The sequence below is a fragment of the Molothrus aeneus genome, chromosome 2 (assembly GCF_037042795.1).
Source record: "Molothrus aeneus isolate 106 chromosome 2, BPBGC_Maene_1.0, whole genome shotgun sequence".
NCBI classification, from domain to species: Eukaryota; Metazoa; Chordata; class Aves; order Passeriformes; family Icteridae; genus Molothrus; species Molothrus aeneus.
In genome coordinates this window covers 37269274-37296519 of record NC_089647.1, presented here as the reverse complement: position 1 = coordinate 37296519, position 27246 = coordinate 37269274, and the positions used below count along the sequence as shown (strand labels likewise).

At 41.6% G+C, this 27246-nt stretch overlaps 1 protein-coding gene across 3 annotated transcripts in view; it reads left to right on the top strand.

The window, feature by feature from the left end:
• The first annotated feature begins 3622 nt into the window (after positions 1-3622).
• SMCO4 (single-pass membrane protein with coiled-coil domains 4) overlaps positions 3623-27246 on the top strand; it is a 28560-nt gene continuing 4936 nt past the window's right edge. Inside the window, exon 1 of one of the 3 annotated variants that reach the window (XM_066570517.1) lies at positions 3623-3763. The gene's annotated coding sequence lies outside the window, so the exon portion shown is untranslated. Of the gene's footprint in view, positions 3813-4044; positions 4154-27246 lie in introns of those variants that run through there. The other 2 variants (XM_066570501.1, XM_066570509.1) reach the window with 2 other exon arrangements.

The following is a 27246-nucleotide window of genomic DNA, read 5'->3' as shown; positions in this document are numbered from 1 at the left end:
AGCTTTTTCAGTAATTGTAAAGTCAGAAGAAAGCACTGTGATAATTTACTTTGACTTTCTATATATAGAGAGGTCATCATAATTTCTGGGCCCAAATCAGGAAAGCATCCTACCTCAATGTAGACATTATTATTACTGACAATTTTACAGGATGTATATTACTTTCCCTTTTTATTTGCTTTTATGTTTTTAATCTCATTCTTAGTGTGAAAATTGTAGAGCTTTAACTTTAGTTAACAGTCTGTTCCTAGGATCTTGTTCCATACATAGTTACTTCCAGTCCTGAGCTGCTGTGCTCCTTAAAGCACCTTTTTGATACACTTATTCTAACACAGACTGAGGTCCAAAGATCTCCTCTCCAGAGGAGAAGGAGCATTATAGTCTCTGAGACAGTTCAGTGAGTGACATCTCTCATGAAGCAGTCACTGAAAATACACACTAAAAGCCATGTAGATTTCTCATTTGTCCAAGACTACCAAACTACTTACAGATAAGTAATGGTCACTTGTGTTTTGAGGTAGCTGCTGAGTTAGAAAAGAAAGCATTCATTGTCCATCCCCTCAGGTACCATTGTTACCAGGACATAAAAATGTCTTATCTTTGGTACCGAAATGACTCAGTTTGTCTTTGACTTCACTGGCAACAGAGAAGTATCATAAGATGGAATTCATCTCACCCCACTTTAAATGTCTAAATCTGATCTACTTCTTATGTACTTTTCATAGTCAGAAAGAGATAAATAGGCACTTCCGTGGCACCTCTGTCCCACACAAAGCTTGACAGATCATCTAGTCTGAGTGTTGGAGGTAACTGTGAGATTTCCATGTTTAATCTAATGGGAGAAAGAAGACTCTGAGGATGAGATTTAGGGGAAGTCTCACAGGAGATTGATATGAACAGAAAATAAGGAAAACAAGAACCCAGAGTAAATCTGAAGAAAGTGTGGAACCAAAGAGAAATCAAAAGAAAGGCAAAGGAGTTCCTGGAAGGCAAAGGCAAAAGCAAAACCTGGGGGTGCAACTGCACAGCAGTGGAAAGTATCTGTGCTGTGGTTCCACCAGTCATTGGAGAAAAAGTCCAAAACTGCCAGAGACTGTGAAAATCACAAATCCAAAGACTCTTGGCAAGCAACATCTGTTTCTTATTGTCACAAACTATTTTGCCATTTGGGAAGGATATCATCTGTAGGGTTTTGCCACTGTAAGTTCCCAGAGAAGGAAACAATATTCAAGGGAAAGGGCCTTGTAAGTGTACACGTGTATGAACCCATTTGATTATATTTTGTATTAGAACTTGTAATGAACACCACAGTTTCTGCACTTCAGTTGCACTTTATGTGTGATTATTTTGCTTGTTCTCTCCATACATGCACATATGTAAAACCATATGTATTTATTAAAAGACTAAGCTGTTACTGTCACAGAAGCAGGATACAACAAAGGGGCAAAATACTAAATTTGGCAATAGCATTTCCCATGCTTTACAGTACTGCATAAAACAAATCTATAAATGCTGAGCAGGTTCAGGGGGAAATTACTGCATACTGATAGCTCAACTTGAAAAGATTTTTTTTTCTACATTAAGAATAAATAATAAAGATTATAATCCTGGCAGCAAATTTTTACACCTACATCCAGAGGACGTGTAGGTTTATTACCTACTATTACCTATGACCTAGAACAGTGCAATGTCTTAAAATGTGAACCAAACCTTTTACTGAGCTGTACTGCAGACTCCACTGCTGCAATCAATACTCCAAAGAGCCCTATTTTTCTTGGACAAGAGACATACATATATCCGATATTTGAGGAAGCCAGGTGGATAAATCAATAGCTAAACAAAAATGCACTTAATCATATCTGTTTTGGACAGATGCAGGTTGGAAAACCTATATGGCTCACAGAATGTCTTCTGCCTAAAGCTTAGACAGAAATCTGTGTTTCCTAAATGGCAACATCCTGTTGCTGGGCATCGCTGAAGCTGGAGTGATCACAGCAGCAAGTAATTGTGTGCCAGCCAGGATCTACTGCTCAAACTTTTAAGTTCCAGTATAGTTTGTTGCTGGAGTACTTTAGCATAAATATGTACCTCGATAACCACCAAATTATGTACTTTGTAAGTTTTACAGATTTCCTGGAATATGTAGCAAAGATTCACACATTCACTTTAACCTTAAATCGACTTGGCTGCATTTTCTTTCTTAAAGTCAGCCCAAGGAGGAATTGAATATACACACATAATTTATCTTTCCTTAATGGTTTTAAGCGGTGACCATTATTGGATATTTCTCATGGTACTGCAAGTGATCATTAAACATACATAATAGCCCTACTAAATGAGTAGATAACTCTAATGCCAAAATTTTCCCCATTCAAAGGTACATTTGTGCATGGAATCACTGCTATGCTTAAAGGTGCCCCTTTACTTGACATTACTTAATAAAGCCCTTTGAGATAACCACAGTGTGAGAGATGTTTTAGAAAAGCACAATTTTATTTCTTCTCTGCCTTAGCCCTAAGTGGTTCAGCATTGTTTGAACATCAGCAACAGCACTTCTTTATGACTTCAAAGTCAGAACCTAACCTCAAATAGGCAGTGCACCTTGAGATTAAGACTGTGCCCAGCACTCTGAGAAATGGATGTTTTCAGCAGAAAGAAGAGCAACAGGAGGTGACAACACAACAGTCTAAGACCACTCAATTAGAAGGTTTATTAAGGTTACACTAAGGTGCCTGTCATGAACACTCTCACAGGAAACACTTTAAGAAAGGCGTGAGAAAAAGGATGAAACCGCTAAGCTTGGAAAGAATTCTGCAGCTGTTATTAACATGGAAGAAGGGCAAGATTCCTCCCAACACAGCAGAAAGCTGGGTCAGGTGCACTGCAACCAATACAAGCCCAAAAAAGTATTTTGTTTTAAAATGTGTGATCCTGACAAGAAGAAAAGACAAATAGATGTCTGAGGTCTTCTATTTTCCACCAGTTACAGCTACTGTCTGTTTAGGAACGCGGTGAGAGGTCCCTTCTCCGCAGTAAGACAGCAGAGTCTCTGTGGCAGTCAGCCCAAGCCACGGGAGCTGGGCAGCAGCTGCAGGAAGCAGTTTTGGGGTGTCGCTGGTGCAGAGATGACAGCAGCTCAGGCTGCCTACGACAGGGCTCCTCAGCACACCCAGACAGCCCCTGTTCCCGCAGGACGCTGAGCCGGCCCTCCATTTTTATTTTCGGCCCGTTATCGCAGTTTGATCAACTCAACAGGCGCTTCCGTCCTGCTGCTACGCGGAAAAAAAAGGAATTGCTCTCCTGATCCCACCTATTTCGGCGGTCTCCTTTGCAAACCTCTCTCCCCTGTCCTGCGCGCTCGCCCCACACGGCGGGCGAGCCGACACCTGAGGGAGCCGGGCGTGCCGCACGCAGCTCCCCGCCCGCGGGGCGCCCTCGGCCGGGACCGGCGCCGGGGCCGGGCTCCCCGGGGCGGCGGGGCCGGGCGCGGCTGGGGCCGGCGGTCCCCGGGCGGGCGGCAGAGGGCGCCCTGCGTTCCGCAGAGCGGGGCCGGGAGGAGCCTCCGGCGCGGCCGGGGAGGGCCGGGGGGAGGGCCGGAGCTGCCACGTCCTCGGCGGCGAGCGGCGGGCGGGGAGCGCAGCCCGCGCCTCAGCCCCACGTGTGGCGGCGGAGCGGGGAAGTTGTCGGTGGCCGGGGCTGCGGACCCTGCTGCTGTCCCGCCGCTGCCCGGCCCTTCCCGTCCCTCGGGAGGACGCAACTCCAAGTAAGGGCGCTTGGCGGCCCCGCTCCCGCCCGCTGTCCCGGAGAGGCCGGTGGGTGCGGGAGGCGCTGGGAAGGGGGCGGCGGGGAGCGCCGTGACGGGGCACGGGGCGAGCCCGCGGTGTCCCGCGGGAGCCGCGGGCAGCGGGATCGGCTCCCGGGCGGGACAACTTCCTGCGGACTTGGGCTCCGAGCGCTCCGTCCCGCGGCCGGGGTGCCGCGGATAAGCCCGGAAAGTTTGGGAAGGCGGAGGGCGGGCGGGGAGCCGGGAGCCGGCCGGGGACAGCGGGAGGGAGCCGCCGCCGGGCCACGCTGGGTGGCAGCCCCCGGGAAGCTCCGCTGAGAGGCTGGCGAGGAAAAGAACTGCTCCGAAGACTCGCAGAAGACTTTCGGGGTTTGTGTGTGTTGTTTTTTTTTTTGTTTTTTTTTTTTTTAATCGACTTAATTTCGATTCCCAGTCGCGAGTACAGTTGTGCCAGAAAACGACCGAGACCTATGTTTAAGCAGCCTGTTGGGAAAAAAAAATCTCAGGGAAGCATTAAAGGTGACCCAAGAAAGAAAGAAAACGATCTGTTCTGAATGTAAAAACGTGGGGTTCGTCTCTTTTTGAAAGCACCGTGCCCTAATTCCTGCCTGTTTTGTCCCTGCGATGAGCTGTCATGAGTTCGGTGCATAGTTTTGTGGTTCTCCCTATCGTTGATTACCTTAAAAATTTATTTGCTGAGTTTCTAAACCGACTATACTTCAACCCCTTCTCTTATTTTTCGGCTGTTTTAAATGTTCTCTTGTCAGAATGGTTTCTGTTCCGTAGTCCCTATCGTGCCTAAATTTGTATGATATTTTTATCGGTCTGTGGGGTGGTGCCACCTCGGGTCGAACCTCTGGGGGTTTCCGTGTTTCTCTCAATTTTGAAAATTTGATTGTCAGTTATTTTTAGCTTCGTTCAGAATTTCCTCCTTGAAATGAACTAGAAGTCTTACAGGAATTCCCCTATGCCCTGTTGAAAAAAAGTGAAATGAGTTTCTGTTGGTACATTTTTAATAACTTTTTGCTCTCCCTCTGTCTCTTAATTGCCTTTTAGTAGGCTATTTATAACATACAGACCTCCTAAGACAAAGCTAAGAAGAAAACTATTCTCAACCTTTGTTGATTTCACTGATTTTTGTCAGATAAATGAACTGCTCCTTGCACAGCAATTTTAGCTGCTGGTTTCCCTAATGCTTTGTGGGAAACGTGGAAGGGATATCTACCAACAGGAATTTGAAGTGAAACTATCAAATACTGCCCAATATTTTGGGATAACTACTGTTTCTTTAGTGCATTTTCCAGCCTGGACTTGCATAGGTCTCCATTCTTCTCCTCGAGAGGGTTTTGGCAGAGCTGTTGGCCACAAATGCAGGGCAGCACAGAAGAGCATGGACAGCACTGACAGATGCACAGAGATAAAGACAAATAATGTGCCGAGCTGGGCAGCTTCAGATGCTGTCAGGGTGGACACTGGAAAGCTCTCCTAGGGAGTCCTGAGCACACATTACACCTTTTTGGGATATGATTGGTGTTCACAGTCTGATGGGACTGGCTGGTGTTCAAACCAGTGAACATCAAATGTTCAGTAGTGACTGCATACCCACACCTCTTGTCTGTGGAACACCATCTGAGCTTTGTAGCTACCCCAGAGTGTGGGGTGGAAATGGGCCTGTGTGAGGTGACAACCCTCAGTAATGCTCCCTAGCTCATTGCTGCTTGTTGGGAGAGGGGTGTGGGTGCAGTAGCAGCGAGACAGTGGACTGTGTGCTCACTTGTTGCTACTAGGTCTGTATGCTAGCAAAATAATTTCAATATTTTTAAAAATCTAATCATGTTTTTCTATGCAGTAAATAACAACGGAAATGCTTTTGCATACATATATATATATATTTGTATATGTATACATATAAAAGATACCTGTGGTGATTAGGTGATATGACCTATCTTATTGGATAGTAGATACATTTGATGATGGCAGTGTGTAATGTAATGCAGTTTCCTTGTTTGTTTTCACCAATTTTCCTTCTCCATCATCTTTCTCCCTTTCCTGTTGCTTTGAAGACCAGCAGGGCTTGTCCCAGTGATGGTGTTCCACCAAGTGGTGAGGAGAAGCTGAATGAACTCCTGCAGGAAGTCACAGGAGATGGGTCCTGATTCAGCAGGCAGCACTGCTGTCATGGGGGCTGTGCTCAGACAGATACATTGATCTTTTGCAGTGCTGTTGGGGTTTGAGGGAACTAACCACAAATTCTCTCTGCTAAGCTGGGCTGGTCTTTGCTTTTACTGCTACAGATGTGCTTCAGCTGCTCCCAAAGCCATCTGAGCCCTTTGAGAATGGATCTGGCATCTCATTCAGGTCCAGGTGCTTCAGAATAAAATGATCTCTGTCTCCATACTAATCTCTGCATCATGAACTGCAAGAAGCATCCCTGGGTGGATTGACATCTGTGACATGCAGTAGGAATTTGTGCTGCATGTCAATATAGATTTCTCTAGTTTTGATTCATTATGAAAATGCTTGGAGAAATTATCCTGCAAAGAGGTCTTGCCTGTTGTCTTCTCTGGAGATCCCCAAGGCTGATGGCTTTACAGGGCCACCAGAGCAGTGGCAGGGCTCTAAGTCCACATGTTGTGTAACAAGGTGAGACTGTTCTCTAGAGGGTGAAAGGTCCTGAGGTGTCCACGATGCCGTTTTGGGTTGCTTCTTTTTTGGTTTCTTTTGGTTTTTTGTTGGTTTTTTAATTTTTTAAAAGTTATAGCAGTAACAGCTTCCCAGTAAGTCCCACATACAGCTGAGGAGTTACCTTCCTTTCTGCTCATTATGGGAAAGAGTTATGTGGACAAATATGGCCTGTGTGAGGATTTGCTGAGCTCTTAATCCTATTTGTGGCTGATAGGCCATGCAAAGATGGAAGGGCATCTCTTTCAGTATATAAAGGTCTTAACTGCTCACCACCTTAGGGAAATGTGCTGTTAAAATGCTGTAATTGTTTTATTGTTTTATCAGTAGCTACAGGTAATAAAGTTGTAGATGTAAAATCCTGCAACAGTGCAGACCACCTTCCCCAGCCCTTTTTTTTTTTTCCTTCTGGTTGCTTGTTTGGGTTTTTTGAGCGACATATTTTTACTTGTTAAGACAAACCATAAAATAATTACTGTAGGTAAGAGAGGAATCAGGCTTTGTATAATGAATGGAGGAAGCAGCCAGAGGTGAGAAATTTGTGAGCCCTTTGAGCACATATGTATCTTGAGCGGATGAGAATGTGTCATAATATTATCTCTGTTGTCTTTTGCCCTGTCACTGGTTTACTTTCAGGATGGTTTTTTTTTCAGTCTTTATCCTTTTTTGTTTGTTGTATTTTAGATGCAAATAAGTTAGTCACTTCTTACTTTCTTAAAAGTGTGAGCTTTTGGGATTCAGTGTACCCGGAAGTTTCTGACCACTATTGTCATTAAAATCTTGTCGAATTTCTCAAAAGGTAGGGCGTACCCCAATCAAATGACTTTGCATTAAAGTTCTGAAAGTACAAGCATAATTTTACATATATGAGCGACTTGTCAGAAGGGTTATCTTTCGAGTCCAGCAGTATGCTGGTCAAAACTTAATGTGAATGAAAGAGTGTGCAGTGCAGTGAACTTTCCCCTGCAGTTTCCAGTGAGTGTAGAAAACGCCATTTTTTGCAATTCATGTGTGCTGTTTAAGTAGCTACTTCATTGACAAGGGCTGCATTCTTGGGGCCAGAGAAGTTACATTGTGTAGTTTTGTGGTGAGATTCTTTGGGGATAAAAAAGCTGCTAAGTACCTGCCTGCCTTCCTGTTTGCTCATAGCTGTATTAAAGGCATGTGCAAGATAGGGACCTTACTTCCACCTTAACCAAGGTTCAGTGGGAGATGTTGATAAAAGCAGAAATTTGGGCTGGATTTGTAGGTGGAAGATGGAGGGTAAGAGATTTGTCACACTGACTTTTGCAGCATGCCCAGCTGCAGGTTAGGTTGACTGTTAGGTTTCTCTTGAGTGGAGGTTGCTAACAGAGCCACACTTGTATTTTCGCCTGTCTGTAAGAGCTGCTTCTGTGACCATAAGGCAGTCTCTGACTTACAAAAATGAGACACAATAATATGGAAATTCAGTGAAAGTGTCAGTCTTGAGTGTTTGGATTTTTTTTTCCTTTAAATAGGTAGTAACAATAATGCTGGGCTTTTCCCAGTCCTCTGCAGGTGCCTGTGGATGTGAAGGTAAAGGGACACAGCAGAGGAGTCTGGCTGCTGGGTGGGTGGGTTCTCATCTGCTCAGGTGGGTATTGACTTTCTGTGTTACAGCAGAGGGTCAGAAGAGACAGGTTTACAAGGTTTTGTGAAACAGCCTGATGCGTGGAAGCAGGAATGCTGAAACTCATTATTGGACTTACCAAAGCCTGTGAACCAGGCTAGAATGTGAACTCGTGACTGGTGCCCTAAGCCTTAGTGCCAGCTAACCTCTTTTCTGATCCCTTTCATGATTTTTATTTTATCTTGTTTGGATTGCCCATGTTTTCCATCAGACTTTTTCTTGTGGTCCTCTTATTTGCACTGGTATTTTTCTTTCCTATTTACCTCAGCTGTCCTTTGACAGTTTCTCTGCTTTTTTTAAATTGTATTGTTAGATTTTTCTCCTGTGCACAAGCTATGTTGTTTACATTTATTCTTCCTTTATTCATCTTCTTACATTTTTCTCCTTTTAACTCTTATCCTTAGAGGAACCAGTTTTACTCTTAGAGACTAGCCCTTTCTTATTGATTGCCAGCTGCTTTTATTGAAACTAATTTACATTCTCTGCTCTTATTGTGCTAGACAGAGGACTAGTGATTTTGAGTAAAGCTCTTTCCCGAAAGGCTTTGCTCAGAAATTGTCTCTGTATTTCACAAAAAGAGTGGAAAATAAAGAGCAACATCAGTGCAAAAGCTGCTTCTGCCTAAACCAATGTGTTTGTGTCTTTGTCACATGAAGAGTAGAAATGTGGCCTGCCCTGCTGCAGGCACAAATGACTTTTTCAGGCTGAAATGAGCTGGTGTAGTGAGGGGGAGTGCAGAATGATGTGACCTTATGTTTACTTACATGGGCACCCCTTCAACTCTGGCAGTAAGAAACCCAATCCATTTTGATTGTGACTGTGTCCTGCCTTGGTACTGCTGTGATTTTTTTTTTAAATAAACTGATCTAAAAAAATTTATGAAGAATAAAGATGCACTACAGTTAAAGAGTTCAAGAGTTTACCATCATGTTTGTATGATGATAAACTTGGGGAAAAAATGTTAAATGAGAGGAGATGGCTTGATAGGCTTTAACACTCCAAGTACCATCTGCCTTAAGATAGGTTCTTTTGAGAAGGGTCTCTAATAAGGCTTCTTAGCCTTATTAGTTGCTAAGCATAAACCCCTTGTTTTCAGGTCATGTTGATTTTGGGTTTTGTGTCATGCTAGAGGTATGGATAATCAGGGTTTGGGTGTACTAGACCTCAGGGTGTATATCCCATCTCTTTCTCAGACTGCATTTGGTTTATAAATTGGTCTCACTGCTTTTTCACCCAGTGTCAGTTTGGTTTGACACCTTGGCTTTGCTTGTATATTTGGAAAGGAGACCGTGGTACAGTGCTTAGTGTCAGGTCTGGAGGGGGAAGTGTGTTACATAAATTTATTACCAAAATTCACTGTAGTGCTCTGCCTCTCAAGTGTTTGTTCTTAACATGGCTGGTAATATGTCAGTAGCATCATTGCATCAGGATACATCTTTTACTTTGGCACCCAGCTAGAAGCATAACAAAAGGAAGGAAGCTGCAGGATGCATTTTTTAGTTACAAAAGTGCACCCTCAAACACAGATTAGGTACATGGCTCTCATGATACAAATAAGATAAAAGAACCCAGAGCCTTTTATTAGTCTTACTGGTGCCGGTATAAAATATGGCTCTGAGCCTGCAGTCATGCCACAAGAAGGCTCAGGAAGTTCATCTGTGGTTAGTTGTCTTTGCACATTCAGGTCTGCTTAGAAACCTGTGCACTTACTGTGCTGGCTCTGGTCATCAACTCAACCTTCACAGCCTACTTTGAATGGAAAAATATACAGTTAAACTCTAGCATAATTTAGGACAAAAACTGCAGGATAAATGTGTCTGAAGTGGCTTGAGAGGTTTAGGTGTTAATGCTGCACAGCATCAAAAAAACCTGAGTTTTCTGAATTCATAACTGTTGCAGGAGAGGCTTGTATTTATACTGTTATAACCTGTGAAGTACATTTGAAGGCTTGGAGTCTTAGAGTTACTTGTGATGCAGTACTTTAGCATAGAGCAAAATGCTGCATGCCAACTTTTTGCCTTAACGTTAGGGTTTGATGCCGATACTCAAAAGTCTTGATGGTGGTTCTTCCTGCTGAATTATTATTTCAGTCTGCAGAGCAAACAGTTTCCCTGCATTGTTTAAGTCTTTCTCACAGTTGTAAGAGAAATACTTAAGAGTACAGGAAATGGTGTCTGTAAAAGTAAGATTTGATCTGAAATCTGATTGCCTGAACAGTTGCTAAGTCTCTCACACTTTTAAAAGTTGAGCATGACTTAGTTCTTTCTATTGATAATTTGCTTAGGATGTTAAACTCATTGTACAGTAATGTCCATCAAACACACTTTTGCTTTTCTTTTAAATTGCATTATAAATTGAGGAAGAGAAACAGAAATATTTGTATACAATCATTTTCTTCCCATGTCTTCCAGCTATAGCACTGCCTTCCTGAGTTGGGAGAAAGTGAAACCTTTCTTTTCTGTGTCCAAACACAAAAAAATACAGAAGCCAATAGTAGAAGTAGGAGCGAGGATCCATTTGACTTTTTAAATTCTGGCCTTTGTTAATAACAGGATGGGTTATTACTACTGAATATGATGTTGTATTAAAAAAAAAAAAAGGTATTGACTTTAGTATGTGCTTAAGGAGGAGCAGGGGGAGTTTTCAAGCACCCCAAAAGAGCTGTAGGAATAAATCTTTGGAGCAAATTCAGTAACAAGTAGAAATATTCAAGTTGGTTTGTACATCTTAGCACTGATCTCCTCCTGAACAAATCACACCCATCGTAACACACAGTGTAGCTATACAGTGCCTTGCAGCCTCACCTGCACTTTTCTGCACACCTTTCCAAGTAATTAGACAGGAGCAGGACCTTCTGTGTAAGCCTTTGAGCTTTGTTATTTCCTTGCTGTGCTCAGTGTAAAATGCAGCGCTGAGAGAATGGCCTTCTTTGGCTTAGGCACAGCATCTGGAACTGCTTTGCATCTGGTCCTCTCTGAACAGGAGTGAGGAGGATGGGTCTGCCTGTGGTGTAGCACCCTGTCATACCCCACGTCTGGTTCTGGTAAATCAAAGCTGTTGACAGCTGGCTTAGCTGGTTTTTTCGTGTTCTCTTTGGAACAAGGTGATCTTTAAGGTCCCTTCCAAACCAAACCATTTTATGATTCTCTGTATATGTTCCTGAAATGCCCAAATGCCAGTGGGAGGTTAGTCCCAGCTATCCTTTGTGACTGAAAAAATTTCTACGTGGTTTGGGGAGGGACGTGATTTCTTTGGGATGGGTTTTTTGTTCTGTGTTTTTTTGGTTTTTTAAGTTGGTTGTTTTGAGGTGTTTTGGAAAGAAAGTACCTGTGCAATTGCTGCTTGACTTTTAACTTCTGGATATGTTTTGGGAAAAATTGTTTTGGGGTTTTCTTTCTTAATGCCTCACAGAACAGTGGAAAAAGAACCCCTGGCCCCTAAAGCTTTTCTGCTTAATGCACTTCCTTGACCTTTTCAAGCACTTTGTGCTTTTGCAAGGATATAAACCTGGATATTTTATATATTCTGTGTTGCTGAACTAACTGGAAAATTTGGGGGTTTGAGAGATAGGAACTTTGATGATAAATGCATTTTTCCCTTGTAAAACTTCATCTGTATTCTCTGTGCTGGGCACTCCTGAAGGAGAAATTCAGTATGAAGAGAGGTCTTGTGACAGTTTTGCCCTTAGCAACCCTTAGAAGCACAGGAGAGGAAGAATTAAAGGAAAGAGCTATAGTGTGCAAAGTCTGAAGAATTAACATCAGTCCCTTTTTCATGCAGTGGAAAGAAAAGAGTTGACTGGAAGAGGAAATCTTTCCTGTGGTACTGGTAGAGAAGTACAGACAATATCTGAGACCTAGATGAGGCCTCTCAAGCAGCAGAAGTGTATCACACTGCAGACGCTTTCTGGGCTGTGATCAGTGCTCTGAAATACTGTTTAAGAAACTGTCAACAAAATATGTATTCAGTTAGTTCATCTGCAAACTTCAAGTGTATTTGATAATCCCCATATAGTGCAATTCAAAAGTATTCTTAAGCTTAACCTTATTTTAATTAAAAAACGGCATCATGGTAGAGTATACTGCATGTAGTGGACAGCATATACTATCTGGATAAATGACTGAAAACTTTGCCATGTGGCATTTACTTGCTCTTTTACTTTATGCCAAATTTTATTTTTGCTGGTTCTTTTCCCTTGTGAAATGAGTGGGTACAAACCTTTTGCTGAATATTTCCACCCATATATTTATTCATTGCGTGAAAATAATATGACACTGTTACCAAAACCTCAGGTTGTAGCATATATTGTAATATCACTGGCATTTTTTTCCTCTAAGAATGACAGTGGATGCAAAGGTGTGTGTTTAGCTTGAGAAGGGATATAGTTGCTTTCCAAAATAAATGCTCTTTATGAAAGTTTATTACAAATTGTCTACAGGAGAGTGAACATGCAAGGATCAGGGTATATATAATGTTTTCTTTGAAACACACCATTGGTAAATATTTTTTAAACAGTTGCTGATCTGTTTCCTGCCTAGGAAGCCAAGGAAGTCAAAGAGAAAAGAAGATTATGGACATATTTGTTATTCAATGCTGTGTTGTTTCTCTGACTTCCATCTCCTATGCAGTTAGAAACTCTGCAGGAAAGGGATATGTGACTTGTGTTGAAAACTTTCAGATTTCCTGTTTCTCTGGGCATGTAGGTTTCTAGCTGAGCAGGTTAACCTTTACTGCTGGGCCATATCTCTCCATATTTTCCTTTGCCCTGGAAAATTTTTGGTCTCCGTTATTCCTGACCACCCTGGACAGTTGTCAGTCTCTTCCTTCCAGTCAGACAATACCAGCAGTGCAGTGCTATGGGCAAGTCCCTTTGAATTCTGCTGTCAGTTACATTTCTTGTGAATAAAGTGCTTCAGAATTCCAGGGAGCCCTGAATATAAACGTATCAATTGTGTGTCAACACAACAGCATCTGTCCTTGAAATTGGGTATCAGTTTATTTGGCATCAGCATGGCAAAGATTTGGCTGGCAGCCAGAGTGAAATATTCCAGCAAAAGCTGCTGCAACAGGAGCCATCTCAGAAGCAATTCACTGAAATTCAGGTGCTCTAACATCATCTTTTAGTAAATTCTTAAGACATGAGGAACCTTAAGCAAAAAACCTTTCATGTTCCACATTCTTGCCTCCTGTTATTTCTTTTTCATGTCCAATTTTTTTTTGTTGTTATTCTTCTCTTGAAAAAGATGCATACAAGGTTCTAGGATCTATATATCCTGTGATTTAATATCCTTTTTTGGCTTTCCACTTCTTACTTCAACATTGTTTACATAAAAGTTCCAAATGAATGCAAGCAGGGATGCCTGCTTTGGGGAAACTTTACTTAAGTATGAAAGAGGCAAGGCTCTCAAAACAGGAGAGTAAGAAATTGCCCCTTGTAAAAGATGTGTGTTCTGGAGGTTTTGTATATTTTTTCTTTTCAGAAAAACTTTGTCTCTTCCTTGCTTTTTTCCCTAGATCTTTTTCTTAGATTTAACTAAGTTTTGCATTCTCAAAGATGTGAGTAAGTCAAAACAGTAATTTCAGAAAGTTAGGAAACCCCAACTCTGTAACACACTCCATTTGTCACGGACATAACTGCAGTGGTTGAGTGAGCACTAGCATACCTGTAGGAAATGGGGAACTCAGATCACTTTGTTTTTATGGATGATCTTTATCATACTTGAAGGAGGTGAAGAGGAAACTCTTGAATTTAATGGTATAGCTTGTAATAGTCGCCTGGTTGATTCTGATACCTGTTTAAAAACAAAACCAGAATGAGTTGGAAAGGAGAAAATACAGCAGAAAGGCTCAGTATTGTGTAGCATATCAAGATGTTTATCTCATGCCTTTTAACCGACTGGGCTCCAAACAGTCCCTATCCCTTCATCAAAATAAAGTTTTTCACTTGGGTGCTAAAAAACCATAATTTCTAGGAAAGGATTAAGAACAATACAGGGATAAAAATAGTTGGGAGAAAATACACATTTGGTTTTCAGTGTTGGAGGAAAAGCTTGTAGAATAAAGATGAACTGGGTTTTTTTAAAGGTTTTTATGTTTTGTTTTTTTCTTTCTGGGTTCCTCCCCTCCTCCTTGAAGTTTGAAGTCCTATGAAGTTGAGTTTTTCTCAGAGGGGATAGAACAATGAAAGGGAGGGAGATCTATTGTATTGTCTGCATTTTAAATGGACTGCTTTCTCTTTGGTAGAAAATAAATAGTAAATAGTGGATTAGCTCTTAACTTCGTACTCTCAAAAGAAATCACAATCTCAGAGTTAAGTAATGAAACCTCTTTGGAAAATCAATGTTACCTGTATCCAAGCTCAATTTATTCAAGAGGTCAGCTTTGTTGCTGCCCTGGCATGGCTTGAATGTAATGATTAACAACCTCTTAATGACTGTTCATGTAACTTCCATCTGGTATTTTATATAAGCGTAAGCCAAGATGGTAACAGAATGCTGTAGTAAAGCAGTATGTGCTATTCAGGGGAAAATCTTCCAAATCCTGTAGGCAGCATGCATCAGCCCCAGTGAAACTGAGAGAAGCCCATTAAGAAATCCGATTAGCTGTCTGCTCTCTAGCTGAGTTAAAATCTCTGTCCAGTGTGGTAATCAGTGATGTCTAACTGCTGGCTTATCTGGTAATAGTGCTGTCACCTTTTATAGGCGCCTCTCTTGCAGTTCTGCCTGGCTTGTGTATTCATTTCACCCACGCAGAACACCAAGCAGCCAAGTGAGACCCTGTTATAAATTTTAAAATCCTCTTCAGAGCTGAGGCCAGCACTGTCGTGTTCTGTTGTGTTGCCCTTTGTTCCTGCAGGTTTCCTTGTGAGATCTCCAGGTGCCATGTAAGCAGTAGCACACAAGAGCAGGGAGAGTGTGCTTTGTGTGAAAGCAGCATGGAAAAGTGCAGCATTTGGTTCAAGTTTCAAAGTAATGTCAAGTACTAGTTAGTGTGCTTGCTCCAGCAGTAGTTTTCTACAGGTGAGAAGAAAAAGAAACATAACATTTTAGGAAGAAATAATGGAAAATATTTCAAAAACAGCTTTAGTTAATGTAGTAGCCTGTAAAGTCCAAATTGTTTGCCTGTTAAAATGCAGAATGTAAAGCAGAGCAATTCTAATGTCTGCAGTTTTTGATGTATTTATCTCCAGAAAGTACAGATCTGGTGTCCCTTCCGTATCCATAGGTGTTCATGTCCATGGAGAGACCTGGCTGAAACCTGTGGAGCACTGCAATAGCAATCAAGATGAGTTGCCAAATGGGAACCAAATTTTTCATCAGCTTTTGCCACATAAATATAGTCCTGAATCTTTTGAAGGTGTCATCTGTTGGTAGTTCCTTCCCATCAATGTTTGTTCATCTTCTATTCCTTTTACTCAGAGGAGGTGAATTTAGACTGCAACTGTCTTGATAGTTGGGGGTTTCTTAATTGTTGTATGCTTTCTGCTTGTGGGCTCCATCAAGTTACTGTGATCTCAGCCATGCTTTGTACCTTATTTTGTATTTGATTCTATACTTGGTGTTGTGAAATATATTAATACTGTGTCATTTCTGTTTAGGTTTATGAACAACTTTGAACTGTTTTTAGCGTCCTCAGCTGATTGAAACTTCAGTGTGCCCTTGAGGAAAGTGAGGTGATACCTATGGTACAGCACAGTAGATAAGAGGTTATGCTTCTGTCTTCCCCTTCGCAGAAATCTGCTTTGTAGTCGTAGTTCTAGTTTCAAATCTTGGTTGATTTGTGAAATGAAATCTCACTTCTCTGTGGGAAAGAGGGGTAAGCAATGGCTGATGGACTCTATCATAGGAGGAGTAAGCAGATCTGGTACCTCCACCCCTTTGTAGGAAAAAGATGGTTCTCAGAGTCCATCTGAGACTGGAGATGGTGTATCCTGTCCTCATCTTGAAGTGCACAGAACATGTTTGTTGATTCTCTTGGGTTTTGGAGACCCATGCTCCCATGGGTCTGTATGGGTACAGTACACTTGGTATTATTTAGAATACTTAGGTTTTGGTCTGGTTAGTGAAAGGCTCTGTTAAACCACTGCCAGGTTTTCTACTCAGATATTTGTTTATTCCCCCTCTGTGTTGAACCTCCATTCCTTTTCTTAGTATTTTCTATTCTTCCCCATTCAAATTAGTTGCAGTTTTGGAGGAAATGAACATTTTCCTTTTCTTTACACTTACACCAGAAATTCAAAGGATGAAATTCCCCTTTTTCACTCTCAGGAGTGACGTGCTGTTTTATAGTACCCTCAGAGTAAATATTGGGGTCACTAATCTACTCCTTGCACCACAGTTCTTGTATAGAGGAACAGCTTATTTGGAGCAGTATTTGCAGAACCATTTCAGTACATCTCACTCACTATTTCCAAGTCAGTACTGCAACCTTATATAAGCCAGTCTCCATCCACTTAACTCCAGGACAAATGTGGTGATTAATATTTATATAAAAGCTTTCATGTTTCCACAGTGAAATTGTCTTACTTTGAAAAGAAAGGTGTCTTTTTCCCTGTTGACTTGGTGTGGAAAAAAGCTTGCAAAGGCTTCCAGCAGCACAGCATCCAAGACAGGCATCAGCAGAAGAACTGAGGTCATCTTTAATTCGGTATTTCATTTTGTGAAATTGCCTACTCCAAGAGAAATAAAACATTTACATGTATATTAACCAGTGTTTGCCAGCTCTTGGAATAAAGCCAGTTCTCTCAGGGCCAAACAAACGCTCTGAGTGAATGAGTAATAATCTGCAATTGTCACTCCTAATTTATGGATGAGTAGATAGAGCAATATTTGCCATTTTAAGTTGTCCTATTTGCTTGAAAGACTAGAAATCATGATTAGCTGTTGGCTTGGAGTATCAATAGCATGTCTGTTTATAGCTGATTTACTCAGTATAGCTGTTGAAAAGTTCAAGACCTCTGCACATGATAAGAAGTAATTGTGAAAGAAGATGAGAACACATGAAGGTTACAGATGTTTTGGGACAGTAATTTGGAATCCACAGCCAGAAGCTGAAGGATAAATGGCACCTCTTCTTTATAAATGACATGCAACGTCTCCCTGTGCCTCGTTTATTTTCTGCGGAAATCTGTATCTTCATGTTAAGAGAAAATGTAAAAATCCATGGATTCCCAAGATAATGTCCGTATTGGCTTTTGCTGTTGATAAGTAAGAGGAGAGCATACTACTAATTGTCTTACAATGATGTTTCCTGTCTCTGAGCCTTTCCATTTGCCTCATTTTCCAACAAATGCAGTTAAAAGCAGTTTTGGAAACTTTGTTTTACATATTCATGAGCATGCTTTTGTCATGAAGTTAACAACAATCTTGCCTTGATTGGGGTGAATAAAAACAGCAATCAAGCTCTATTTTGTTGATAAAGAGGTGTGTTTTTAATGGGAATACTTAAAATCCTACCTTATAAAGCCCATATTATATACTGCAGGGAGCCCAAAAGCACAGCCCCTCTGGAGTAGGAGTTTATGGGAATGAGAGTCACTTTTGAGATTAAATTGTCTGCAGAGTATCCTGTGAAGTCTTCCATGAGGTCTCCCAACTGGTTGTGGAGGAAGCTGCTCCATCACGCCTAAATAAGTAGGCAGGAGATGGATAAGAAGTAGAAGCCTCAGCTGTCAGCCTCTAAAAGCAGACACAGTGCAGAAGTGAGACCCATCACTGATGTCGGTCGTCTTTGATGGATGGACTCTTCCATCCACTTCTTTCAGACTTCATTTTACTTCCATGCAGCTTTTCTTCTGTGTACTAGTTTGTCTTTATTATCATTTTGTTTCTTTTTTTTCCCTGCACACTAAGGGGGCTCTCCTTTGCTTTCTGTCTGGGCTTCATTGTCTTGCTCACCTACTTGCACTACATCATAACTTTTTTCTTCCTTTCCCCCCACTGCATTAAACTTCCTATCTGTCATCTTGTCAAATGAAATAACAGCAAGAGCAGTTGGTGTTGATGTTGTAGATACCAGGATGTCCACAGCCCAGGGTGCAGCCATTAATATTCTGTCTGTAAGCTGTGGAAGACAGACTCTGAAGATGTGCCTAAGGACATGATTCCTCAGCCCCTCTTGAAAGGTCAGACATAGGACTTTACTCCTGTACTGTGTAGCCTTAGCTGTCACTTGGTGTTTGCAAGCGCTTGGATAAGATTAAAAACTAATATATCCCTCTTTTGAGAGAAGGTCAGATAATACGTGATTCAAACCCTTCATGTACTGGATCATGGCAGGAACCTTTAAACACCCATTCCCTGCACATGCACAGCTCCCAAAACCATCCATGAGCTCTCCAGTGCTGACTTGACTTCCACTGTTGGGGTTCCAGGAGTAACTTGGTTTGATTGTTGAGTGCCTGCTGTTAAATTGACAAGAGGGATCTACTGAGTGCTCCAGTAAAGTGATAAATATATATAATACACTTATCAAATGTGGCTGGTTTAAACAAGGAAGCAAAATGAGTTTTATTTTTAAGAGCTGGTCAGCAGTATCTTAATAAAAATAGGGGGGTACCACAATAGGAATAGGGTACCACAATAAGAATTTAAAAAAACCCCAACCAAAAAACACTGAAGGAAAAAAAAACAAACGCCAAACCTACTAAAAACAACACCCCAAAGAGAAAAAAAAAACCCAACCAATCCACCCAGCAGCTTGGAGCAATATTTCTTGAAATTACTTTAAAATATGAAACTATTAAGATTAATCCCAATCAGTCTATGCAGAGTAAGACAGATATGTGCTAAGATCTCAGCAGCAGCAGGTGCTTGCAGTATTATAAATAGAAAGCAATACAAATTGAGGTGCTTATTAAATTTTCCTTTATGATGCTTTGAAGAATTGCCCTAGAACAGAAAAGAAAAATTACCATAGGCTCTGGATTAGAAGGATGACTTAAATAGCTGTGCTGCCAAAGGAAACAGAACATAAACTAGAATAAGTGATAGACTTGTTCAGAAAAGGTTATCTAACAGTGATTTGTCTCTAACATGGAGAGGTTGGCCAAGAGCTTTGGAGGGATGTGATTGAACACAGGAGGGCTTAATTTTTTTCATCAGTTTTAATACGGTATTGAGTTTTAATATATTTTCCAGGAGATTGCACTGTAATCCTTTCTAGCACTTACATTTCTCAGGTTTTTTCTTGTTTCCCTCTTCCTCTTCCCCCTGCTGAGAGGATCTAATTCTGCAGGAAATGTTTGTGTTTGTGAAATGGACTCGTTCAGAATTTTTGTGCCCTTTTTGGATAAGGCCATGATGAGGACCCTGTATCTTACTCAGAACTTTCTAATATCTGTGAAATACTGTAGGGCCTCTGCAGAGAAGTGGCTGAGCATAGCAGCTAAGGAATCATCAAGTAAACCAGATCAGAGCAACAGGCTCAACTGGCAGACTAATAAAAATAGATCAAAATCTGCAATGTTTTTTTCTTCAACAAGATACTCAAATTGATTTAATTTGGCAGGGAACATACCAGGAAATCTTAGCATAAGTGCGTTGGGGAAGAGCAAATTGCTCTGTGTAAGATCTGCTATGCTATTTTTTAGTAACAAAGCACATACATCCTTCATGGTGGAGGGAAGGTCTGCAGTGGCACAGCTGCTCCTGCACCCTTCCTGTTGGGTCACTGTCTTGGAAAATGCCTGGCACAGAAACAGCAAGGGCATCTAGGCTGGAAATTTTCTCTGAGTGAAGGGGGAAAGGGAACATGTGTAGACAACTGGACTTCTGGCATTCATACCCAGATCTCCCTGGCCCTGCATACATGGGCTTACACAAAGGGCTGGTGTGCCATACTGAGCATTCAGTGTATTTTAGCTGTCATTAGGAAATCATTGCAACCACATCCTTAGGAGTTGCAGGAAAATGGCAACTAAGACAGTGCACAAGCATGACTACCCTTGGAACAATGCAGGAGGGAGTGAAGCTTGGTCTTGCACTAAGCTTGCTGGGGTTAGTGCAGTATCCAGTATCCTGTATCACTGGTGACTGAGAATGACACTGTGAATGTAGCAGATTGCTTTAAAGACAACCCGAGTTGAAAAGGAGGCTGTACAGAACTAGAAGAGAGGGGTGAATGTGACTAGTGTTGCATTAGGGGGAGGTAGTGTTTTGGTCTTGTTAAGTGCTTTTAAAGGAGGTCACTTGTACTGTACTATGTTGAACTGTGATACTGATCAATAGTTGCTTGCTGAGCATTGTAGAGGAACTTCTGAGAAATCCTTCTCTGACTACCTGGGCTTATTCATAATGGACTCTGTTACACACATGGCTCCACAGCATTTGCTTTTGGTTCCAAGTTTTTGAGATGGGGGAAAGTCTTGGCAGTTGAACTGTAAGTAAGAATATATAAATAAATAGGTGGTGCCAGAATCAGTGTTGCAGAGCTGATCAGGCAAAACAGGTTTGTGTTTATAGGGTGGCTTTGCTGAGCAATTCCCTTTGGTTAGAATGTGCAAAACCTTCTTCTTTCTGTTTGTAATTTTATTAAGTCTTAATTAAACTTTCTGCATTTAAATTAGTTTACATTAATGTCACGCTGTCTTATTATGTGTATATTGACAGACACTAACAGGGATTTGATCAGCCTAATCCAGCTGTATGTAATTATGTGCCTTCCCCTTAAATAATTGCATAGAGTCTATCAATCATAGAAGGAAAGCCTACTGCTTTATTATAATGTGGGATTGTTTAGTGAAGTGTAATGAGACTTCAGGTTTAAGCTGGGGAGTAAACAGAATGAGATTTTACTGAGACCAGTAGTAGGAAGAAAAACTTCCCCACCCATCCTGTGTTGCAAGTCTCATTTCTTATCTTTCCTTCCCTCACCCCCTTTCAAAAAAAAGGTCCTGATTGCATTGTTTTCACACTGATGTTGAGAACATTTCTGTAACTGAAATGAATTTGGGAAGGGTGTAGATTTCTGGCTGCTGGAGGAAGAGCTCTAGCCTAAGACTGTAGCACTCATCCAGTGTAAGGTGGAGGCTTTTATTTCATTCACTGATAACTTGATTATCCAGATTGAAGTGATTGTGTAGAAAGCAGCAGAGGTGGGAATGAAATCTGACAAATGGCAGCACTGCATAAACTCTAAAATAAAGCTAGGAAAGTGAGTGAGGAGAGGAGTAACAGGTACCCACTTCATCGATCATATTTGGGTTGATTTCTGTGTGATTTAGTTACTCTCCAGAGTCGTGCAGTCTTTCCCTGTCACATGTAGAAGCAGGGAGATACAGGCATGTTGCCAGCAGTCTTTCCTCAGCCTCCTACTGGAAAACTATCTGTGCCAAGAAAAGCTTGAAAAACCAGAACTTCAGACAAGCCCCAAAGGGGATGAGTTTGAGATCCGAATCCCTCATTCAGTGTGTTCTGACATTGCATCAGGCTTGCTTTAAATCTGTGAATATCTCTAAGATACTGTATAGAATAAAATGGTAAGTGCTTTTGTCAGTGCAGTGCTGTCCATTTTCCCCTGTGGGACTGTCTGGGGGGTTTCAGGAGCCCAGGTGTGTGCACATCCATCTTGCATATTCCTGTGCCAGATAGTTGTGTATGTTTGAGCTAGAAGAGTGAGATTTCCCTTTGTGCCTTCTGAAGAAACAAACTGTTTCACAAACAGTTCTGATCCAGCATGCACAAACTGTCTTGTGGTCAGGAAGTACACATTTCTGGATGTTCTAGATTTGTGCTATCTTGGAGTGTTCTTCCAGCTTTTCTGTCAGTCACGCTGCATCCTTCTCCTCTCCAGTGCACACACACACACACCTGCTGCCCAGGCTCAGCTCTTGCCTCTGTGGTTTCTGTGGTTTTCGATTTAACATTCCATCCTTGCTTGGTGTGGGCAAGGATTTTTCTGCCTGCTAATCTTTAGCCTGCAATGAATTTTCAGTGCCTGAGTTTTAAAGACAGTAGAATTGTAATGAAAAGCAGTGACAGTCCCTCAACTCTCTTGTTTGCATTACAAAACTGTAACATCAGGCTTCGGACTTGCTGGCATTGTGCCCGGCACATGCCTTGGGGATCTGTCTCAAAGGCGTTTATAGTGACGGCTGTCTCAGAAAGAGTGACTGTGTTGGGAACCCCTTAGTTTGAACAGGGGAAGCAACAACCAGACCTCATGTAGGAAAAGTGTGTTTCCCATCCAGGTCGGAGCGCTGCTACCCTCTGGTGACAGTTCAGCTTGAGGTGTGAGCAGTGACACTCGAGATCTGGGTGGGCTGACACAGCTGAACTGGAAAACAGAAACATTGTTTTCACACCAGGTCCCTGTTGCTGCCCCTTCTGGCAGATGCCAGAGGTTGGTCTGGGAAAGCAGCGCTTAAATTTTGAGGATCTCTGACACCGGTGACTATTTAGTGTAGCTGTTTACAAACTGACTGAATTTATGTAAATACACTGGAAAGATAAATGTTTTGTATCCAAAGGAGCCTTGTCAGGAACAGCTGAGAAAATTACCTTTTATGAAAACAGCTGAGCAAACACATAATACCAAGTCATATGCTAGGTGTTGTGGTTTACTGCATTTATGTGCAAGATCATCTGTAGCTGTGGAGATGCAGAATGGCAAGCTCTTCTTTTACAGCCTCCCCTAGGAATGTAATTAATGCAGTGGCAGGAATTACATGTTTATTTTTCTTGTGTTTTCAGTAAACATTAGTTGTATTTCTTCATTGGACTGCCTGTTGCAAAAGTCATCTAGATGTTCATTCTCTACCAGGAAAAATACGGGTTATTTATCCACCTGTTCATGAAGCAAAAGAACTTGCCTATTTATTTATTTTGTTTTAATTGCATTCTGCTCGGTTTCTTTGCTGCATTCAGTGCAGATAGAATGGCACTGCAGGTCACCTGGCCTCTGTTTAACAATGCCTCCCCAAATGCAGAGATCTGCAGCTCTTTGTTTCTAATGGAGATTGCTTGCTATACCCAAGTCCTTAGAATTGTGAGAATCATACAGAAATAGCTTTCTGCTTTGGCGGCCTTGCTCTCTCTGACTTTCTGGCAGCATTCAGTGATGGCTTTCATTTTACAAATGCTGTGAATAGTTTGGAGACTCTCAAAGCTGCATTTACAGTAAATGTGATGTTGCAGTAATGATGGGTCAATTCAGCTTTAGAAAAAAAGCCACCACCTCTCACTAAAGAATAATGTTAAACTGACTTCAAACAGAATCTTAATAGTTCCATATTGCTCTGTGTATAATTAAAAGCTTTCACCCTTGAAAACAGGGTTCTTCTTATTTGCTAATTGTAATTCCTTGCTACAGTCAAATAGACTGAGGTAAAATTTTATGATATTAGGAATTGGCCTCATGCTGTAATGTGAAAATCCATTTTTCACAGAGCAAAAATTTTTCTCTTAATGCTTTTCTTCATCTTTAGCAGACTCTGAAATCGTGACAGTGTCACTGAAAGAGAGGATCCCAAATTTAGCATTGCAGGCGTTATCTTCAGGTATGCATCAATTCTGCTGTGCAGCTTCAGTTTAGAAGGAATGCGTGACCCAGAACATTTTGATCATGGAGAGGAAAAGTTATTTTTTTGGCTGTTGCTGCAGTCATTGCTTGTTTTATTAGGAGATGGCTTGTACAAATTAAAAATTGGGGCTTTTTATGCAATTGATAATAAGTTCCCCTCTTTAGTGGTTGCACAGAACTGTGTTCCAGTACCATAAGAAGCCTTCCTGTAGCTGGAATATTCACTTGGCCATGGAACTGCTTTTGTGTTGTTTAGAGTGGGTTGTCTGGGGAGGTTTGAGAGAGGGATGGAGGATGTGATTAGGATCGAAGGGTTTTGCTAATCCTTTGGGCAGGCCCAGTTGTTAGGGTTCAGAACTCCTAGTCAAGGTGACAAATCTTTGCTCTGTCACTCACAGAAGTGATTACGTAGAACCAGTCAAATAATGAAGATTTTTTTAAACTATAATTTTACTTTTAGTGTCAAAAATGAAGTGTAATAATTGTGCTTGAATGTGATGGAAATACTCTTGGACATTTACTACTGCAGTTGCCTAAAAACTGTTAAAGTCAAGCTTTTTTGTCTTTTTTTCTCCCCAAAAAGCTTCCTCCATAGAGCCAAGCTTGCAAGGAAGGCACTGGATGCCTAATGGGTCTGACACAAACACAGGCAGGTTTAGCTTCTGTCTCTGTGTGGGAGATGAATTCCAAACTGGTCCAAGTGCTGCTGCAAGTTCTACCTGGGTAATAGCCACACTAAGTGACGAACATGTTCTCCAGAGAAGATGGAAAGGACTTTTTACATATCTGCCAGAACTAAAATGTGAACTAAAATGGAGTTGGACCTCAGTGGATGGAAAGGCTGTGTACAGAACTCTACTCTCTGGAGACCTCATCTAGAGCTCCATGCACCAGTATTCCTGCTTGTACATCTGTTCCAGACTCCTACTGGAATGCTTTTCAAAATTCCCATTTAGCTGCATGTCTAATCTTGCCAAATCACCTTAGAAAGTGGTGACCTTCCTGATGCTGTTCCTGCAATGGCCAGACCTTAGAGTTTCAGGAAGGAAAATTCCCCATCCAAAATGTGGTTTGTCACCTCAAGGTAAAATCAGTTATGAAGTAATGATAAAAAAAATAAATCTGTGTTCCATGGAGAAACAGTCTGGAGAAGAGGAGGTTCAGGGGTGACCTTATCACTCCCTACAACTACCTAAAAAGAGCTTGCAGTCTTCTCCCAGACAATCAGTGACGGGACAAGAGGACAGACATAGTGTTAAGCTGCACCAGGGGAGGTTCAGGTTGGACAGTAGGAAGAGTTTCTTCACAGAAGGGGTGATTAGACTTCAGAATGGGCTGCACAGGGAGGTGGAGTCAGTGTCCCTGGAGGGGTTTAAGATAAGACTGGATGTGGCACTTAGTGCTATGGTCTATTTGACCACTATTTGACATGGTGATGTCTGGTCACAGGTTGGGCTTGATGATCTCAGAGGCCTTTTCCAATCCAGCTGATGGTGTAATTCTGTGATTCTGTGGGGCAGCCTAAAATAAGACTTGTCCTTTATTAAACAGTACCCATGGTTTGTGTAACAGTGTTACATGCAGTTCAGTCATTCATTACAAAACCTCAAAACATTTGCCTGTTTTCAAAGCTAGGAAATAAAGTGTCTCTGTTGCTTAGACCCCACTTTTGTTAAGGATGGAAAAAAGAATGATATTTCTTCAGCTAACTTGTGGGTTTTGGGCTCCCCAGGCTGGGTGGGGCAGCATGTCAGGGTTCCTTCTGCTCTGCCAGAAGCTGCTGTGCCAGTTGCAGCAGTCAGTGCCTCGACTGCAGGCAGCTGAAGTTCCGTGAGCTAAGGTGGATTAAAGCTTTGTGTGTAGGGGGCCCTGCACTGCTGCTCTGGCTACTCAGAGCCCCTGTGTCTGTTCTGCTGGGACTGTGCAAGGAGAGGATGCTGTGCCATGGCCTGGGCTTTGGCAGCACTCAAGGAACAATCCAATTTTTCTGGTGGGAGGGATGGTCTTGTCATGAGGATGAGGAGTGCTCCTGTTTTAATGACCACACAGTGCTGAGCAGTGGTTCCCTGCTGGCCAGGCTTCCTCTTGCCCTTGGATAGGGTCCCTACTTCCTCTTTCCAGCTTTTGGGCCCAATGGTTCTTCCAGCCTCCATGCAGCAGCTCTGGCTGCACGACCCTGAAGTAATCAGCCCAGCAGCAAACATAAGTAACAAGCTGATAAGTTTGTTGGTTTGGCTTCTTCTCAACTCTGATGCTGGTGTGCCTTGGTGATTGGGAACTACTGATTTGGGGGCTTTTTAATGCTCAAATAATCTGAAGAATATTGTCTGCTTAGATGTCTTGTGTCCTTTTTTCCAACTGCTGGAAGGCAGTTTGAATACTGTGTGTCCAGATTGTCTGCTGGTTTGTTGTTTGATTTTATTTTTAATGTCTCAGTAACATCCATACCCCAAGGGAAAATTTAAATTATAAAAATTAATTCCTGTCAGATTATTTGTTTGAATTTCAAGTTGTTTTGCTGTTCCAGGAATGTTGCAGTGTCGGTAGCAGGATCATGAAGCCAGGTTCAGCCAAATTGGCTTGCATACACTTGTAATTTTGGATTTGGAGAAAAATCAGTCAGTTTAACATGGTTAATACATTCATGCTGTAGAGTTGGTGATAATAAGTTCTTTAGACATTGAGACATGCAATTACCCTAAGTGCAGATAAACAAAATCTTTTGTGCATGTGTTGCATATGCAAATTTGCAATAATCCATGAGCAGTGGTCTAGCCTGACTTGAGGCTGCCATTCAAGACTCATAGGAATAGCCTTGTGTGGTGTGAGGAGCTTTTAACTGCAGATTACTGAAGCTCAGGGTTAATTTTACCAAAAAAAGGAGATGACAGACTGACATAGATGTGGTTGGAAGATTGTTGGTATATTTGGAAGGATATCAATCAGGTTCCACTACAGCATTCTGGTATAAAATTGTCCCTGCTTAGCCACAATTGACTTGGTTTAAGATGCTGTCAAATACTTCAGCATTGGTATGAGTGACTTCAGTGACTCAGTCCACCAATTCATGTTTTTGGGTTTTGACATTAGCTCTGCAGAGACAGTTCAGAGTAACTCAACCCAGAAGACAGAATGAAGAACACTTTTGTATATAAAAAGCAATGCTGATGATGGGCAAAGAGGCATGTAATTGCTGTAGTAGGCAACCCAGAATACAAAGTTAGTGAATTTGTGTTATGTTGAAGAAGGATTAATGATGAGGAACGATGAAGAACGTTTTCTTTAGGTTTCTTCTCCATAGCCTGAACTTTTTTACTGTTTTTTTCTCCTGGAAACCTTAGCTCTTCAGTATCAAGCTGGGGTAGGCTTTGTGAGATGGGCATTTCAAACAACTTTACCAAGTCAACACCCATTTTCCTGACTTGGCAATCAAGATTGTTTCTTTCTAGCCAGCAGGTTTCTGCTTTTGGGGGAAACTTTGCTATAGTGAACTTAAAAATAACCTCATCACCCCTTACAATTTTATTATTGAATTTTAAATTTCAAACTTGATAAAAGTAAGGTGAAGTTACCATGTCTGGCTAGTGCCAGGCTGCTGTAATATTGTTGT